General features: G+C 43.9%; 1 protein-coding gene across 1 annotated transcript in view; it reads right to left on the bottom strand.

Annotated features, from left to right (window-relative positions):
• ADGRV1 (adhesion G protein-coupled receptor V1) overlaps positions 1-19,046 on the bottom strand; it is a 2,034,994-nt gene that overhangs the window by 1,401,497 nt on the left and 614,451 nt on the right. The window lies entirely within an intron of this gene.

Genomic DNA, 19,046 nt, shown 5'->3' with positions numbered 1-19,046 from the left:
AGAAATGAGATGTCGAAAGAGAGACTCAAGCCTTTTTTTAAATTCACGGTACTGGTTTAAAGAAAATGAAGTGTCATCTAGTATTCATTTATATATATTTTGATAATTCTATACTTGTTTAAAATTGTTCATGTTAGAAATGGGATCTCTGGTTGGCTAAGTCTTGCGCCAAAGCCAGGCAGAAACCACCATACTAGTCCGGGCAAGGGAGTTACACACTGATGATAACCCCTGCTCACCCCCTTGGTAGCTTGGAACAAGCAGTCAGGTTTATCCCAGAGGCAATGTGTAAAGCGTTTGCGCAACACACACACACAGCAGCAACACACTAGGCACAACACAAAAGGAACTCCACACAAGGTTTTATAGAAAATAGCCTTTGTATTATCATAAACCAATTAGAAACATAAACACACATTTACACTGTGCCAACTGGCACTGGATAATTTTCACAGGGGATTATATACAAGACCAGGCCAACCGGGCCACAGTCAGAACCATCAGAACAGGTAAGTAAATGCAAAACACAACCAGTAACTACTGGTACCATAATGACCAAAGCATTATCATATTAGCATTAGACACCATCCTAAAATATCATAGCATGACATTAGGCAATAAATCACATTAGCATTAGGTATAGACCACATTATGCATAAATCACAAGCATAAACATATTATGCTTTCTCATTAGGCGTAAGACACATGAGGCATCCACATTAGGCAAAAAGCACATTATGCATTAGCATTAGGCACAACCACATTATGTATCACATTAGGCCTAAGCACAGTATGCCTCCACATTAGGCATAGATCCTAAAGCAGCAGTGAGCCTCAGTGGCACTAAGCATAAACACATTATGTGTATATCCGGGTCCCCTCCTTAATGAGCACCCATTGGGAACCTCGGTCCACCAATAGGCATATTAGCCCTCAGTGTTGTTGTTCCCCCAAATCAGGTCACTCTCCAGTGGGGGCCTCGTCCTGGGCTCGCCCCACGATGCCCCTTTTCAAGTGAGGGCTTTTCTCCAATCTGTGCCCTCCACGAGGCTTCCGCTAGCCCCTTGGCTGCCGTTACAGCATGAACAAATGGCCGTAATGTGAGGGAGAGGCGGGGGTGCAACTTACTCGGTCTCCTCAACCAATGCCACCGATGCTAGGACTCTCGTGGGGGTGGGGGGCAGCGGCCCACTGCCACCCGGGGTAGCTGCTCTACACGTAGGGATTGGTGCGAAAGTGGGCACTACCAGTATCTTGGGAGCCCCCCTTCACCGCGGCTCTTTCGGTGCAAATCCCAGGCACCAACCAGATGCAGTCCCAGCCCAACTCACCGAGGCTTCTGAAAACAAATGTGCCCCCTGGGGACTCCTCCTCCTACTACTCCAAATGCAGATGCCCCATTCCTCCTAGTGCTGACTCACCCTGCCCCTCCTGGAGCCACACACACCTCCCAGCCCCTGTCACTCAAAAGCCGGACATGTAACTGACATCAGGCAGGCAGACACATAACACACAGAATGCCAACTTCTAAAAGTGGCATTTCGAAAAATAGTTATAATAAATCTGTGCACACCATTGCGCAGCTTTTATTATCACTATTTAAAATATACCAAACTTGACGACTCTGCGCCTCTCATATCAGGAATACCACTAAAACACTCATCAGGGAATCCCCAATGCATTCCTATGGGAGGGCAGCCCCACAGTACTGATAAACCAAAATGTCTGTTTGTCACACACTCAAGGTACATGTCCTATCTTTTACCTACAAAGAACCCTGCCCATAGGGCTAGCTAGGGCCTACCTTAGGGGTGACTGACATGTAGTAAAAGGGGGGTCACGGACATGACACTACACTGCAGTAACACTGTGCGCACAGGCCCTGCATTGGCAGAGGCCTGGGATAGGTTTGAAAGGCTATTTTCTTGGGTGGCGCAATCAGCGCTGCAAGCCACCCAGTAGCATTTAATTTACCAGCCCTGGGTATATGAGATACCACTTTACATGGGACTGACAGGTAAATTAAATAGGGCAAACAGGTGTATAACAATCTTACCATATTCAACACAGAGAGCACACACACTTTACACTGGACAGCAGTCCTAAAGTGCCCAGAGTCCTAAAACCACCAACAGCATGTCATTAAAAAAAGGTAGGAGAAAGGCAAAATGTTTAGGGATGACCCTGCAAAAAGGGCCAAGTCCAACAGTTCCAAGGGCATTTGAAGACAAGCCTCTTTGCAGAAGAGGCCTTCCTCTCCTTTCCTGACATTACTGTTTCTCGGACTGCTCTCTCGAAGGTCAACCCCCCGTGAAATACATCCAACCTTCTGTGCTACCTGGACCTTAAAAACAAAGGGCCCAATTTAAATGTAGGCAGACAGAGTAATTACCATCGCCATGGTGGAGTACTTTACTCCCGCCAGAGTACGGGTACTCAGCCTGCCATATTTAGAGTTGTTCGCTGCCCCTGTGGACATCTCTTGCATTTACAGGAACCCACGTGACACCGGTTCCTGTAAATGCTTTTTAAGTTTGACAGACGGTTCTGTCAAGAAGATGGAGCAGTACATCAAAATGTTTTTTTATTGTCAAAGAGAAAATCCCAAAGTGTTATTTTCATTAAAGAAACAAAACAAAAACAATGACCCCCTTCGACATGGGAGTACTCTAGAATGGGGTGCGGGTCATTTAAAAGTTTTCACTGCCCCTTACCACCAAGTTTTTCATGGTGGTGACGGACAGTGAAAACTGGCCATGTGTCCGCCCAATCTAAATACGGTGGGCAGATACATGGCCAAACCTCAGACGGCCTTACTCTATCATGCCATTGAAGGTGTGTTTAGGTGCAGAGAAACATTAGCTCCCGCATCTATACATCGAAGTGCAGTTGCCACTGAGTAAACTCTCTGCCAACATTTAAATTAGGCCCTAAATCCTCAACGTCCAGGTATGCCAGCTGCTCCTAACACATGAAGCTGAAATTCATAGGTTTAACTAACCTATGTATAAATGTACTTGTGTTATAAAGTGATTTCTAGGCATATGCTGGTGCTACACAAACAATTAAACACACGTGTGTAATTATAATGTTAAATTAAAAACTTTAAGTGTCTTTGCAACATGAACGGTTCTTTTGTGGAGTAACCATGGGCTAGAGATTATAGTCTAGGTTTTCCATCTTGAAGGTATTGTGACAATTAAGAGCACCCAGTAAGGTCAACTGCAGACGTACTGCTGAAAGCAGGTGCATTTGTTTCTTTGACCAATACAAAATAAAGACCTTTTTGCTTATTTTCATTTAACAACCGTAAATAAACACTGGGCTGAAAAATGCAAGGAAGATAAGATTTGAACGAAATATGAACTCTGTTTCTAAATGCCCACATTTATGTAAATGTTCTCAATTCTGTTAGTGTCTATTTCATGAAAATAAAAGCAGAATATTCGAATTAGGGCACACGTAAAGGAAAAGAATCACTTAGTGTTCATGCATTTCAGTTAGCAAAAGTGTAAATCAACTGTCATTCAATACGCGCATTCAGTCAACACATGTGGGTGGGTGATTGTCCCCAATTGAAAATGCTCACATAAATGCATGCCCATATAAACAATACACATGCATCCAAACAAACAGACTTTATGGCATCGTCTGGTGCATTCACAGTGGTATGCTATCTCACATCTACATTCCCCCACAACACTTGTGCAACGTTCAAGGTAGTACAGGTTCAATATATATAGTTTATGACTCATGTTACTGTGTAATATCCACAATGGCTTTTCTAGTATAAGCACAGCAACATTCAGTTTATTTGCCCCTTTAAAGTAAAATTAATATTCGCCATACAAGGAATTCCTGAGTTTCAGCTCCTTAAAACACATTTTCATAATGTAGAGGTTGACAGCCAATGGAATAAGGATTCCTATCTTTAGCACTGCCATCCGAAGCCAACACACGGATGATATGCAGCAGTGGCATGAGCAGAGATCCTACAGTTGCATTAAAGCAGCAGGCTCTGCTCTGTTCCAGGCTCTGAGCTGTTCCATGTTCCTGATGTAGCGCAAAGATTGCACATCCTTTATGCATCACAAATGCCACAAACACTTATGAAACACACGGTATGAAAGTGCACTTAGCACATGATTCATGTATGATTTAGCAAATTAATGTAAGTGTTGAACTTGACATTTATTAAAGAGTGCCTTCACTGTAGGATTAGAAAACTAACATAAATGTTTTGTCTTATTTGTGACAAATAAAGAATAACCTTAATTTAGTAGAAAATGTATTCACCATAGTGATGAAATGTGACTTTCTAAATGTGTGTGCTACTTCACGTGAATAACATTTGACAAAATGAAACTATGATTAAACACTTTCGCATATAAGTAGAATGTAATCCTACTGGAAACAATAGTTGATTTATGTAATGTGTGCATTAATATTCCATATATTTGATTTAAATGTTGTTCTCAGTTATACTTACCATTGGATATTATGATGACATATCGAATATTTCATGTAGTCTGAGACATAATGCGTTATAAACATATATTCATTTGAACTTAAATGTGCACACACATATTTAATGTGCATCATTGAACAGAACGAAATCCTGGATCCCTCACAGTCGGCCTTTTGCCCTGGCTTTAGTACAGAAACTGCCGTCCTAGCAGTTACCGACTCATTAAGACAGACTATAGATTCGGGCGGTTTTGCGATACTGATTCTTTTAGATCTCTCCGCAGCTTTTGATACCATCTCTCACACTAAGCTAGCGGAGAGACTATCTGATTGCGGTATCAAAGGAACAGCCTTAAAATGGATACAACACTTTTTGGCGGAGAGAACCTAATGGTCACTTTAGGTCCCTATTCCACGGCCAAAATGCCCTTGGAGAAGGGGGTCCCTCAGGGCTCTTGTCTGAGTTCTACCCTCCGTAATATATATATATATATATGGCTCCTCTGGCTCAGATTGTGGAACAGCTGGGTTTTGAAATCATCTCATACGCAGATGATACTCAGCTTATGTTCACTATCGGGAAATGTCCAGAGCTAGAAAATATACACTTTGCCAATAGTATGAAGCTGATCTCAGACTGAATGACTGTGAATTACCTTCAATTAAATCCAGGGAAGACGGAGATCATTTTAACGGGGAAAGCTCCAGACATCTGGTCAGATGACTGGTGGCCTGACCAATTGAATTTCAAATATACTCAGTCTGTGTTGTGTAGAATACTCCAACACTGATAATCAATATCACCGCGACCTTTCTCAAACATGCACTCAATTTACTTTTAAGAATACATGTATTGAAGGACCACACAATTAGAAGCGCCAAACAATTCCAAAGATATTTACAACACATTTATTGGTATACTCAATGATTACAGGTTGCGCGCGAAAAGAAAAGATGTTGTTCCCTTATCTAGTGTGGAACAAACCAGCAATGTTGCAGTCCCTGCTGGTGTGATCGTGGGGGGTGCCGCCAATGAACTTTGCATGTTATAATATACTGTCCCTCTTGGACTTTATACAGATTCCTTACAGATCCCTTTCTGATAATCACCAACCCTTTGCAGATACTTTGCAGACACCTTTCCTTGATTCCTTCCTTGCATAATGGACTTTGAGAAGTTTTATGCCCAATGCTTTTTCTGATTTTGCTTAAGTGTGGCTTAAGCTTACACTTGTTATTGACTCATAAAAGACTCTTGACCGAGCTTCTGAGATGCTAACACTTTCCTATTGAATTCTTTTTTGTTCTGACTTGACTTCCATTATGGAGTTTCCCTGATTTGCTTGTACCAATTTTCCCAAATCATCCTCTGGACTTTGAAATTCTATATTACTAATGTATAAGAGAGAGAGTTCTAGATTATTCTCTTAGCATCCGATTCTGATGCTGTTGTATAGCCATCACATAATTACTTGTTTGTTTGATACTTATTGGCCCTAATTTATTTTGGTGCCTATGGATTCCAGTTGTTATTTTGTATCTTTACAGCATGGTGTTAAGAGTTGTTAATTTGAATTTGATTATTATCTTGTAACAGACCTTTTGAACTTGGCTGCCAATTCCTGGTCCTCATTGTGTAGCCAAATGGGTTGCAATGTTAATTGAAATTTGATTGACTGCTAATGCTAACTCCCATCACCTCTTAGACTGATAAAATGTCCATCGGAGGACCAATGTTAAGAAAGTGGGCGCAGAAAACGCTGGATCAAATCTGATAGAACGTCAGAAGGTTTTCCACTGACATGCGGGAGTTAGGGTGTCCTTTCCAGAAATTGTCCAAGCTCAGTCCAAACCCCAAAAGGCCATGGTCTGGTCAAAGGTTTGATGGAGTTGTGATAGTTCAGAAATGTCATGAAGCAGCTGAGGATTGGGCTGTGCAATGCTAATATTTAGAAATGGCTGTGTGGTGTTGTGTAGAGCTGATTTAAGTTGATGTGTGAATGTGGTGTTTGATGCAGAGAAGTTGAAGTGGTTATTGGGTCCATTCTGGTCTAAGATCCCACGATATACACATACATGGTACGCAGTGGTGGTCCGTCCAGGGAGGTTGCGTGGTGTGAATGTTGTTTCCTCCTGCGAAGATGGGTCGAAGGTGTGTCCTGCCTTGTGGGTCAGCATGGTGACTGGTTGCTTTAGTTTAAAGTTGGTGAGATTGTCCAGGAGGGTGGTGGTGTTGGAGTCGATGGGGTTGGCGAGATGGAAGTTGAGGTCTCCGATGAGAGTTTAGTTAGTGGGGGCGATGGCGTTGGGGGCAATGAAGTCGGTGATGATGTTGGCAAAAAAGGCTCAGGAACTGTGGGTCTGTAGGTGAGGATGCAGCGGAGAGTGGAGTTGGGGCTGGTTCAGATCTGGAAGTGCAGGTGTTCGGCTGCGGGAAAGGAGTCACTCGAGGTGGAGGTTTTTTTTGTGTGCAATGGCAAGACCCCCTCCTGGGTGGTTGGGGCAGTACTTCCTCTGGATCTTGTATCCTTCTGGGATGGCGATGTCCAGGACTGGGAAGGTGCTAGTCCAGGTATCTGTGAAAAAGGCGACATCGGGTGAGAGGGTATCCAGGAGATTTCCAGAGCTCTACGGCATGCTTGTGCAAGGAGCGGATGTTGAGGAGGATGCTCTTTAGGGCATCGTTAGTGTTGGCCGCGAGGGCGGTGGTGAAGGACCACTGACAGTTGTTGTTTCTTCCGGGTTGAGTCCGAGGAAGGTGGATGGACGGAGATCCAGGGTTTCTGGTGCTGGTCGCGGACGGGCGTAGACGGGCTTGCCTTTGGTGCGCCTATGGTGCGCAAGCGGCGCAGCCGCACATCGGCCGCCATTAAATAGGGGTGGGGAAGGGGAAGCGCAGCTGGGAGGAGGGAAGGGTGGGAATCAGCAAGCAGCAAGTGGGAGGGGCCACGTGGTCGGGCTGGCCCGGAGAAGCGCAAGTGAAGAGAGGGCACAGAACAGAAAAGGACAAAAAAAAGATTAGAGAAGGCAATACAAGATTAAGAGATGGCGACAAAGTTAACAAAGTTAAGAGAAGGCAAAACAAAAATCAAAAACATCAGGGCAAAGCAGAGCAGGCACAGAGAGCTGGTCGAGAGGGGTCTCAAACCCTGCTCTTCACAGTCAGCAGCGGAGACGGCCAGGCGGAGCTGCAGTGAGGGAGAGCGGGTCCCAGGCCAGAAGGTCAGGGCACATCACAGTGTGCCGCACTGGCATAGGTCGGTTGGTGTAGTGCTGCGCTGGTATTCACTGAATACATGAAAGAGAACCACCCTGTGATTGGTTGTGATCACTGAACTGAGAATTTGGGGTGAAAAATAGTTTCCTGGTTTGAACGAAAAGTCATTTGTGAATATTGTATATTATAGACTGAAAAATGAAATTCTTTAAAGCATTAGAAAGCATGATAAGGGGAGACGTGACTGTGCCTGTTAGAAAGGGAATAGAGGCACCACCTGAAGGTACACCAGGTCATACTGTGGTAGTAGAAGAGGGCTTTTGCACATGTATTTGGCTTGCACAATGGTACGAAATGACTGAGAAAGATGGTGTGCTGTAATATCCTTGGTATGGGACGTTTAATCGGAGAATTATTGAGAATTGAAGGAGGACAGGGTATGAAAAGAAGCCACCTCCTTGATAATTACTGTCACAAATGGTTCTGTAGTTCCTTTGTATAAGCCTGGAGTAGCAGGAAATAATACCCATACTTTGGCTGTTCCTACTGGAATGAGTACCATGGCAAATAATTCAGTGGACCCGACAATAATACCCATTCCTCAGGCTCCTAGAGTTCTGACCCAAGGGAATAGCCCATTAACTGCAAGTCCAGACAATACATAAAATCAATCAGGGTTTGACTTGGGAAGGAGATTTCCTCAGAGACGTCACCATTTTTCTTGCCTAACACCAATCGCCCACCAATGATAAATTACAGTATCCCAAGGACAGAAATGCCTATGAGAACACCAACTTCTGTTATGTCTCTTTTGAACTCAACACCTAGTCTAAGTAGAGGTAAGTATAGCAGCAAAGTTATTATTCATACCCAGCAGAGCAGCCTAGTCTTACTACACGAAAACTTGATGACTGGTTCAGACTTATAGATACCCCAGCAAGTAGTGGGAATCCCGGAAGAAGGGGAATGAATGCTCAGGTTTCTGAGAGAGAAAGATCAATGCATGTAGCTAAATTAAAAGTAGAATTAGACGAAATGATAATTGGGGCTCTTCACTTGTCACAACTGAATGCATACCAGGAAGATGAACCACTGTTCCTATGTAAATACATTAGCAGACGTTCAGAACAGGCTCATGAGAGATTATCTGAATTAGCCCTGAGACACAGAACTGATGTACGGAGATCTAAAGTTTTGCAGAAATATTACAGGTTATGCTTTAATGACAGGTATGAGAGTACATATTAAGTAATTTTTGGCTACATTCGAAAATGGAGTGAATTAGATAAATGGGAAAGTTGATGGTCAAAAAAAAGGAACCAAAGAAGGTTATGGTGCAAATGCCTCCATCTGTAACAGAGGAGGGAGAGGAGGACATACACATGCTTCCTATGAGAGAAGCAGCTGGTGGCGGGTATGTTCATGTACCATGGAGCAGGCCTGAAATTGCCCATAAACAAATGATTTCCCAAGAGAGAGCCCAGTGGAATGGTACAGACAGGTTGATCGATTTGTGAAGATTTAAAACGTTTTGTGGAAAGATTTGTTTTTTTAAATTTGAAATTGTGGTTCCAAGTGATTTGTGTGCTGAATGCAATGTTGCGGTGGACTGGCCCGAGGTGGACCCAATGAGACAACCTCAGTCACATGCGTTGTCATTATTGGTAATGAAAAAGTATAATCAGGTGATTACATTTTTTTAAAGCGAAATCTCTCCTAAAGAGATTGATTGGGTCATGATTGACACAATGACCCAAGAGTCCAAAGAGTCAATGAATTCTTACTATGAGAGATAGTTGCAGCCATTCAAACAGTTTAGTGGGACAGAGACTATTGAGGCAAAGGATATGGAACATTTTGTTTACAGGTTCGTGTAAGGATTGAAGCTCAAGGTTAGTACCATGATTCAGCAGCATTTGATATGTTGGCAGAACAAGCTCATTGATTAAATTCTGCAATACAGAAAGTATTGTAGTGATGAATTAGAGATTACATACAAGAAGCTGAAGGAAAAATTGCTGATAGCTCCGATGAAACCTGCATAGAGAGGTTAGAATCCACAGTTCCTTGTGAATACTAATGCCATGTGGCAAGTGCATCAGCAGGGAGCTCCGATGGTGCAAGGTAATTATGGGTTTCAAAAGCAAGGGATCCAACTGCAAGGTAGAGGATGTGGTGTGCGATTGATCCTAGTGCAGTTGTTGATGTGCAAATGTTGAAGAAAATTAATCCCTGCCATATTTGTTGCAGCTTAGGGCATTGGAAGAGCGAATGTCGGTTCAATTCTGGTAACATGGTTAATGTGAACTAGGTTCAGAATGGTGGATTTGTGCAAACACAGGGAAATAATATGGTTCAGACACAGTAGGTGCAGAGACAGAGAATTTAAAATCTCAATGTGCCCCAAGTTTAAGTCGTGCAGGTTCCACAAGCCTGATGCCACAACAAAATGTTACTGTCATGAAATACAATGCAAATCGAATTCCCAATGGAAACACTAATCTTTTTGTGGGTCAGGGTATGTATCATGGCACTCCCTGTTTCAGACAGATGATTAATTCATCTCAGGTCTGTCGCAATGACCGGGACTGAGAGGTGAGGAGGATTACATACTTGGCACGACTTTGGAGGTAGACCAGAGTGGTCTGGTGAGGTAAATGGAAATCCTGTTTCATTCCTCGTCGACACTGGTGCTACCCACCTTACTCGCAGAACAGCTGAGATTCCCAACCTACCCCTCTCATGAGAAAGAATCCAAGTTGCAGGAATTGCAAATAAGCAGATAACTAGCCTAGTTTCAGAAGCAGTACCTGTTAAGATATGGTCCTTCGACAACAATCACCGATGTGTGGTGTGTTATTCAATTCCTGTAAATCTGCTTGGAGAGGATCATTTGTACAAACTGAATTGTTCCATTTATTTTACCCCGGATGGTATTGAAACCTAGACTCATGGGAGGACGTTGCCTTCAAACGTTTCGGACAGAGATAAGGAATTGGAATGTTCCCTATGTTGACAACAGACGATTTGCCCACAGAATTGAGATACATAGTGCTATCTGGAGTCTGGGGCTTTTCTTGTAAAGATATCGGACTTATCAAAAGTGTTGAACTAGTTCGCATTACCGTGAAGCCAAATACTAAGTACCCAAGAAACTCCCAGTATAGTCTGATCCCTGAAACTGTTGCTGGGTTACTCCTGTGATTGACTCAATGATTGAGCAAGGCATTCTGAAAGATTATGAGAAGTCCATGCAACTCGCCTAGCATGGGTTTGCAGGAACCCAATGGCAAGTACCACATTGTTCAGGACCTGTGAAAGGTAAATTCTATAGTTGTTCCTTGTTGTCCTGTGGCACTGAATCCAGCTGTGATTTTGTTTCATATTCCATGTGAGGCGGAGTGGGTCATTGATTTATGCCAAGCCTTTTTCTCTATACCATTGCATGAGGTTAGCCAGTTCCTCTCCACTTTCCTTTTCGGCAGCCGTGTTTTGGCACAGTGCCAAGTCCCACAAAGATATATGAAGAGTACATACATCTTTAGATACTCAAAAATAATCTATAGTCTTAGTGATGCCTTATCACTCAGTCCTAGTGCAGTACATTGACGACCTATTGGTAGCGTCAAATGAACACGAGGCTTGCAAACGAGAGACAATTGCTCTCTTAAACCACTTAGCTGAAAATGGACATAAAGTGTCTGTAAGAAAATCTTGGTGATTCTGAAAATGATAGAGAGAGAACTCAGAATGTTCTTGGGAATAGTGGGCTACTGTCCACAGTGGATTCTTAACTTTTCCCTACTGGCCAAGTCTTTATAGAGGCTGACACACACAAGACATGTCAGATCCGTTATCATGGACTGACACCTGCACACATGCCTTCTCAGAGCTAAGAGAATGTCTCTGCTGCAGCCAGGCACTGGGAATGCTTGATTATGATAAATGTTTTGAGTTGGTTTGCATTGAGAGAGAGTGCTGCTATTTTTTAGAGCTAACGTAAATGCATGGCAAAGCTCGCATACCAGTTGCCTATTTTTCTGCCACATTTGTCACAGTAGCTGCAGCTTTACCTGGCTGTGCTAAAGCTGTTGCCTCCACTAGCATAAGCATTGAGCAGTGCGAAAGCATTGTTCTGGGTCACCCCTTGACTGTTTTGTCCCCTACTCAGTTGAAGTGCTGTTAACTTGTACTCGAACACAACATCTCACCAACAGTCAACTTATCAAGTATGAGCAAGTCACTCTTGGAGTCGAAAATCTAACTGAGAAGGTATACTGTACTGAACCCCACTACATTACTGACCCTTCCTGGAAATTAGGGTGTTGAGGGAGAAGTGGAACATGATTGTCTTGATGTCACTGAAGTATGCACCAAACCCAGACCTGACATACAAGATGTGGCACTATCTGAATCAGATTATGTACTGTTTGCTGATGGCCCTTGCCTATGAGATCATGAAGGAAACCTGAGAGCTGCCTATGTAGTATATAGTGTCTCAGGTGTGGTTGAAGCTTCCTGGCTTCTGTGAATGTTTTCAGCACAAGTGGAATAATTGATTGTTCTTACTAGAGCATGCTGTGTTTCAAACTAGCTGAGAGTGATAATTGTCACTGATAGCCAGTGCAGGTTTGGTGTGGTGCATGAGCAAAGCAGATTCATGACCTCTTCGGGGTTACCAATCCGTAATGGGGAAAGCATGATGCATTTGCTTCAGCTGCCTGCCCTAATTGCAGAGGTGAAATGTGCCAAACATAGGCAAGGAAATGACTATGTGACTGTGGGTAACAGATATACTGATAAGTCAGCTAGGTACTGTGCACTGAATTTGTGCACCTTTAATGGGGAATAAGTTAATGAAAATTCAGATGTAACAAAGTGCAATCTGTTGTTGTCTACAGATGATACTTGGGAGGAAGTTAAGAGATTACAGGAAGAAGTGCTGAAGCTGAACAAGGTTGGGTCAGAGCAGGTTGTGTCAAAAGAGCTGAAGATGGCATTTGGGGTTGAAGATATGGAAGAACTGTACAGCCAGATAGTTTGTTACTTCCAACGGTGAGACATTATCATGGACCTGCACTTGTAGGGAGGGATGCCATGGTACGCCTCTTTAGGCAAACGGGGCTTACTCCCAGATTCACATTTATGGCTGAAAGTTTGTGTTACAGATGTGTTTTCATGGTGGTTTGAAGCTTACCCGACGAACAAGCTACTTACCTTTGGGAACACCTTATCTGGTAGAGACAGGATCTAACTGCAGAGTCCTTACTTTAGAATCCTCCACCAGAAGAGAGACTGGATAAGGAAACGTTTCCCACAGTACGTCAATGGGTCGGAAGAGGGAGCCGCATGACTCTGTATCAACGTCATTGCGTGATGTAAAATTGACGGAGTTGATATAACCTCCTCACCGGCGCACTGGCATCAGTTTCTTACGTGAATATTTTCCGTGCTCAAAACTTGGAGCTACATAGAGAAACTGCTGACTGAAACAGTGTGCTAAAAAAATACCTGTGATTCAAATAATCACTGAAGTGATAATTCAGTATGTGATTTTTTTGTTTTGTTTGTATTTAAAAGGAAATCCTTGTATCCTTGAGCCCAAAGAGGACTCAGTAGCAAATAATCACTGAGGACCTAAATCAGTATTTTAAGTCTGATAAAAAAAATCAATGAGACCAAAGAAAATTCAGTTTGCAGAGTGGGGAGAATGGGATGAGCATAAGGAATCTTCGACTAGATCCTGACTCTACGAGATAATGTGTTAATGAAGGTAAGTGTCTTGTTCATCTGATAGAGATATCTAGCCACAGATTCTTTACTTTAAAAACAAATACCAAAGCATACCATCCCCTGAGGAGGGTCTGCGAACAGAGACCAATAAAAGTGTCTAACCTAGAACAAAAACCGGTCTAGAACTGGAGAAAAAGACTGAACTTTTAAATAATGAAGGTGTGCAATAACATGCTTTCAATTTAAAAAACCTGTGGAAGACTGACAGATAAGTAAAGTGACTACATGCTAAAAAAACAAACATGGGAATAAACGATCCATGTTAGCAAGGCAACCATGTTAGAAGCCAACTAACAAGATGAACAGAATACTATTTGCACCTTTAAGGGGAACCGAGCCCATGCATGCTCTCTGTATAAGCACTGCAGAAGAGATTGCAGCCAGAAAGGACATAAAGACATACAAAAAGCATAGGAAGAACTTTTCCCATGGTAGTAGAAAGCATGGGAAGAACGTTTCCCATGATAGCATGACAATTTGACAAATTCTCCACAATAAAAACTATAGTAGAAAGCATGGGGAAAATGTTTCCCGTAATAGTGTTCCATGACACTACGTGTTATAATCCACAACCAATACAAATTTCGTAGAGACTAGTGAATGTGACTATACATTTGAGGTTCAAGGAAACTGGTGTTTATATTTGGCTGGAGGAGATTCTGGTTTTCCTGGAGTTTATTATATTTGTGGGAAAAGTGCATTTTACAGGTTAACCAAGAAATGGCATGGAATATGTTACATGGGAATAGTTTTCCAAAAATTTATCATATGATACAAATTCATGATCTGACATGGGAGCAACATGGAAGGACAGAAACAGGTGCTAGTGCTGGTAAAATTGTGGGAGACATTTTTGGAGCTTTTAATTAATCTGTAGGACTGATACTCGACTCACACAAGATTAGAAAGCTTTCTACTGTAGTAGATAAACTATCTACTAGTACAGCTGGAGGAATCTTAGTTATAGATACAGAAATAGTCGCCATCAGATCAATGGTTTTGCAGAATTGACTGGCTTTATACGTCTTTCTCGCAAAAGAGGGCTGAGTATGCCAGAAGTTAGTAGTCCAACAATGCTGTACTTAAATTCCAGACACGGGTAACGACCTGAAGAAATACATTAGCAACTTTACTGACCTGAAGAAAGATTTGAAAGGGTGATCAGCAACAGGTGCTTGGAAATCAACAGAAAATGGATTTGCCGCTATAGGCCGATGGTCTGGAACCTAGGGAGTGGAATCGCTGGAAGCATCCTTAAACCATAAGTGATAATTGCTCTTTGTGAAATATTCCTGATTGCGATCTATAAAGTATACAAATGTGACCAAGGAAAGAAGGGAGTAAAGAGAAAGAGAACAGATATGGAACTGGAAGCTAGAGAGAGCAGATACAATGACGATATAGAATTTCAGAAGGATTGCAGAAGAAAGATGATGAAAAACACAAAATTGTGATTTGTCCATCTAATAAGAGATTGAAGTGATGGCTTGATTCACCAACAGAGGGGGGATTGGTGCAAAGATTGCCCACCCTTTATATGTCACAAATGTCACATACACTTAAGAAACAAATGGTATGAAAATGTACTTAGCACATGATTCATGTATGGTTTAAAGAATTGATGTAAGTGTTGTACTTGACATTTATTAAAGAATACCATTACTGTAGGGTGTTGGACTTGGCCCTTCTGGCCGGTTCACCACTAAACGTTTTGCTTTTTAATTGAGACTTGGTGTTAGTTATTTCTTGCTTCTGCGCACTTTACCACTGTATCCCAGGGTAAAGTGAGTGCGTGTAGTGAGGTTGGCCTGCCCTCCCATAGGAATTCATAGCGAATGTATGTGTCCATGTTAGTTCCTGAAGCGTGGGGAGTGCAAGCTCGAGATTGGTATGTGCGGACTTGTGTGATTAAGTGCTGCGCGATGATGTGTGCGGCGTGATTGTGTCTAGTGTGGAAGTGCCACTTCTAGAAGTTGGCATGTTTGAGTAATTTATGTGAATTGGCTGTCTGGCTTATGATTGGCTGGAGCTGGCTGGTGAGCCTGGCTCCATGATTCAGGAAGGGTCTGCCCCAGTGGTGAATGGGAGATCTGCATGAGTGATGTGAGGGAGAGGTGCACCTGAGACCTGAATAGGGCTGGGCTTTCCCCACACAATGCTGGCTCCGCCCCCTGTGGTGTGTCTGATGACCCTAGCCTGACTAGTGAATAGGAAGAGTGGCAGAGCACAACAGAGTGCTCCAAAACCAGCTGCGACTGGTTTTTCCCCTCACCCTGAAGCCAGACAAAGGATTTCTATGTATAAAAAGGGGCTGTGTCCCCTTGCAAAAGGTTATCTGTTCCTGACCTGAAGAGGGAGGCCTGCCACTGCTGGGCACCAGGAGGATACCGCCACTAGGGACTGCCTCCCTACCTGGAGGGCCCTGTGAGCTGGATCCTGGGCCCAGCCTTGCCCCCCTTGCCTACCGTCCTACAGGACTTTGCCTGGACTTGTGGCTGTGTTTCCCTCCAGCGCCTGGGAGAGCTTAATTTTCTCTAAAGCACCTGGGAGCGATTTTTCTTTTAATTATTTCAAGCGCTTGGTTCCCTAGGGGAGCGCTGTTTTATGGGCCTCTTGCCCATTGAAGAAGCAGGTGCCCGCCCCCCATTTGACCCCGCGTTGGGCCGCTTTTGTTTCGTGGCTGCCACGCCGCATTTTGCCGATTCCAGAACACGTGCCCACCTTGTTTTATTTATTTAGTTCACCGCGAGCCTACCCCGGATTGCCGCCGCGAGTCGTTCTCTCCCCCCCCCCTCCGGGCCGCCGCGCTGCCTGCGACGACCCGGAAGTGCTTCTGTCCAAAACTGGAAGCTGACGGGAGCCCACCCCGCTCTCCGGTGAGGTAAGGAGAGAGAAGAAGCCCGCAGCCGGCGCCTCCCACGGGGTTCCCAGGAGTGAGGAAGAGCCCCGTGGTTACCGGCATCGTTGGAGGAATCCTGGGGCTCCTGCCTGGAAGGGAGAGCCCCGCTGGACACAGAGACTGGAGGAATCAAGGGGGAGAAGCGGAGCGGGGGCTAGAGGCACGTAGCTGGTGCCTGCCCTCGCCGCCTCCCAGCTCTCCTACTGAAGCTGCCAGCGAGAAGACCCAGCGGAGGAGAGCCTCCCCGCGGCCCCCGTGAGGCCACCAGAGGAGCCCCGCAGTCTCACCGGTGAGTGAGGTTGACAGGGGGAGCAAGGGTGAAGCGCAGGACCGATGCCTGCAAACCCGAGCGGCCCCACCTGCCAGAGGGCCGCTCCCACTAAGGGGGCAGTTGTTTAGATCCTCCGAGAGGCTCTGAGGCATTGTGGTGGTTTCGAGTCCCCCGAGCGGGACTCCACCGAATGGGAGCATTTCTGTCGAGTCCACGAGAGGCTAAGGGGGCATCCTGTGATTTCGAGTCCCCCAGGGAGGGCGTCCAACAAGGGGCAGCATTGTTTCAAGAGCCCACGAGGGCTCCAGGGGCATTTGTCTATTTTGAGTCCCCCGAGAGGGACTCCACCGAAGGCCCCATTTTGTTTCTAGAGCCCCCGAAGCTCTCAAGGGCCCAGTTGTTCAGGCCTCGAGCCCACGAGGCGTCTACGTGTGTTTGGCCCCATTGGTGATTCAGCTGCCCAGCACTTAGTAGGCAGCTGCTACGTTTAGGCGGGGAACTCTTGCGCATTTCTTCTTTTGGCAGCCTGCCCTGACTTTACTGGACAGAGGGCGTGTAAATCCCTGAGAGGCCAGTTGGCCTGGGGACAGTTCTGTGTTGTGCCCTTGCATGGGGTACATATGTTTATGCTCTATGTGATCTTGCGCAATTTGTGAGTACCTGCCTAATGTGATTTCTGCATCATGTGTAATGTTTTATACCTCTCAATGTATGTGATGCTTAGGAGGTTGTTTGGCCTAGTACAGTGATGCTAGTGAGTTCATGGTTCCCTGCCTGATATTTTCCTAAGGTGGTTAGGGTTGCGTAGGTGGTACTTACCTGTTACCAGTGGTTACTGGTTGTGTTCTACATTTGCTATTTGGTGCTACAGTTATTAGATGGTCTATGTTATAAGTGCTAGTTCTACCAAGTGCTTATTGCTGACAGTGGTCCACGTGGCCCTGTCCCATATACATCCCTGTAAATTCTGCCTGTGCCTATGGCACCTTGTAAAATGTGTGTTTATTATCTAATGTGTTTGGTATAATACAAAGTCTATTTTCATATATAACCTTGTGTGGAGTTTCCTTTGTGGTGGGCCTTGGGTGTTGTTGCTGGGTGCGCGCGCAAACGCTTTACACATCGCCTCCGAGATAGGCCTGACTGCTCGTGCCAAGCTACCAAGGGGGTGTGCATGGGTTATCTTGGTGCGTGACTCCCTTGCCCTGACTAGGGTGGTGGTTTCTGTCTGGCTTTGGCGCAAGCCTTAGCCAACCAGAAATCCCATTTCTAACATAGGGTTAGAGATCTTACTCGCATAATTGTTTTGTCTTAATTAATCAAATTCCGTATATTTGATTAAAATATGTTCTCACTTATACTTACAATGTAATATTGTGATGTCTTATTGAATATTTCATGTAGTCTGAGACCTAATGCATTAAAATGTATATTAATTTGTGTTTAAATGTTCACAAACATATTAAATGTGCACCGTTGACGTTAATGTTTAACTTGTCCAAAGTTGGCCTGTTTTTTACCATGCTGCATAATGCTGATTTCATTTGTCTACTAACTCAACCTTTCTTGAAGGTATTCACATGCATTGTTAGTTTGGGACAGATATCTTACTGTTCTAGAGATAGGAGGAACAGGAGCCTGAGAATAGGAACTTGACAAAGGTACATGGAGAAACAGAGCTCTAACTGACTGAACTATTGTCCAAAGGTTACAACCTACATGTGTTTGAGGGAAAAATGTAATTCCCATGTCCAGTGGGTGGGTCAAACCAGCAATGTTGTAGTCTGTAACGTGATTATTCATGGATTACAATGGACCCCTGATGGTGTGATGAAGGGGGGTATCGCCCAATTGACTTTGCACGTTATAATATACAGTTCCCCAAGGACTTTATTCAGATCCCTTTCTGATCCTCACTGACACTTTGCAGATTCTTTGCAGACACATTTCCTAGATTCCCTCCATTCTTGAGTTATCGCTAGCTTAATGGACTTTTAGAGATTTTATGCCTTAATGCTTTTTCTGATTTTTGCTTAAGTGTGGCCTAGGCTGACACTTGTTCTTCACCCATAGAAGACTCTTGACCAAGCTTCTGAGATGCTAATGCTTCCTTTCCATCATGACCTGACTTCCTTTATGGAGTTTCCTTGCTTTGGACTTTGAAATTCAATACTACTAATGTTTAGGAGAGAGAACCCTTCATTAGTCTCTGAGCTTCAGATTCTGATGCTGTTGTTCAGCATCTGGGGATTCTAGCTGTCATTCTGTATCTTTACAGCATAGTGGTAAGAGGTGTTTATTTGAATTTGATTATTAACTTGTAATAAACCTTTTGAACTCAAGCCAAATTGATTGCATTGTTAAATGAAATTTGATTAACTATTAATGCTAACTCCCAT

This window comes from Lissotriton helveticus, chromosome 2_1, assembly GCF_964261635.1.
Source record: "Lissotriton helveticus chromosome 2_1, aLisHel1.1, whole genome shotgun sequence".
NCBI lineage: Eukaryota > Metazoa > Chordata > Amphibia > Caudata > Salamandridae > Lissotriton > Lissotriton helveticus.
Note: the sequence above shows the minus strand (reverse complement) of the source record. Positions and strands in the feature narration are given on the sequence as shown.